The 1,334-nt window shown below is 49.1% G+C and overlaps 1 pseudogene; it reads left to right on the forward strand.

The window, feature by feature from the left end:
- Positions 1-671: 671 nt before the first annotated feature.
- LOC136642522 (5S ribosomal RNA) lies at positions 672-791 on the forward strand (annotated as a pseudogene).
- The last annotated feature ends 543 nt before the right edge of the window (positions 792-1,334 follow it).

Raw genomic sequence — 1,334 nt, forward strand, 5'->3', positions numbered from 1 at the left:
CTACCTCCCCGCAGGGCAAATAACAGATTTTGCAGGGAGGTGATTCTTATCAAGAACAGGGCATGGGGGAAGGGTTAACCCAGATCCCCCGACACCATGGTACCAAATTGTCCCCTCACAGCTGCTATTTTGCTACTTAAAAAAAAAATCAGTTCTAGTTGCACCCTTAATGACTGCTGTAACAGACAGTGCTCCAAAGGTGAACCCTATTCAAATGTGAACACTCCAGACTAATCCCATTGATTTTAGAGTAACAGGAGTGAACTGTCCAGGCCGCAATCCATTTTACTGTCAGTTTACAAAGTTCCTTTTCATCTTGCAATGAAATATGTTGCAGGCTCCACAGAAAACAGCTGTTCACCGCATCTTGGAGGGTTCAGATGGAATCAGATACTAAATCTTCTGAAATTCCATCAAAAGAAGAAGAGAACCACCTCAACAATAAGAAGTCAGATCTTAGTTATAGTGTTGGGCATTTTGAATATCTGTGACTCTGCTTTGCATTCACCAGTTGCCCTTGGGATAGATTCCACTATTAGAGACTGGGAAAGAAGACATGAACTTCAGCCACTAGCTTCTGCCATATGTTTTTCTTCCTTGGATTAAAAAAATTCTAGAACCTGAGTGAGGCAAGGAGCTGGTAAGAGAGAGAAGCCTGGTGCCATAAAGCTTGTTGCAGCAACTGTTACCCTGCACATGCCCAATCTCGTCTGATCTCGGAAGCTAAGCAGGGTCAGGCCTGGTTAGTACTTGGAAGGGAGACCGCCTGGGAATACCGGGTGCTGTAGGCTTATACTATAGTCTTTCAAGACTGAAGGTTGCCAACCACCACATGAAGGCCAGTGGAGGCTACATTGCGCCTCCACTGGCTGGCGTCCGCAGGCACTGGAGCTATTCCCACCAACTGTGATAAGTGAAGAGCTGAGAGACGGAGGAGCGGGTGGAATGGGGGCAGGGTGGGGTGTAATTTGGTGGGGGAGAGTGGCCCAAGGGGCAGTTCAGGCCCAAGAGGGAGGGCAAAAATGGCTGCCGAGGCTGCCACTGCTTCCTATTCCCCCTCCCAAAATTTAAAGCCCCACATGGGTCTCCTTGGTTCTGTGACAACAGTTGAGTAGGGGCAGATCTGAGTAGACCTATAGGGGCTGCCAGGACCTGACTCGAGGTAAGGGAAAGTATCAGAAGCCATGTTCCTGTGCTGGAGGAGATCTCCAGCTGCCTCCCTGTCCCTGCAGGATACAGCGGCGGTCATTTCAGCACCCTCGTCCTGTTGATCAGGATTGGACTGTCAGTCTTGTTGCTCTCTGACACTGTTCCTGGGCATGAGAACAGATGCC

Source organism: Tiliqua scincoides, chromosome 2, assembly GCF_035046505.1.
Source record: "Tiliqua scincoides isolate rTilSci1 chromosome 2, rTilSci1.hap2, whole genome shotgun sequence".
NCBI lineage: Eukaryota > Metazoa > Chordata > Lepidosauria > Squamata > Scincidae > Tiliqua > Tiliqua scincoides.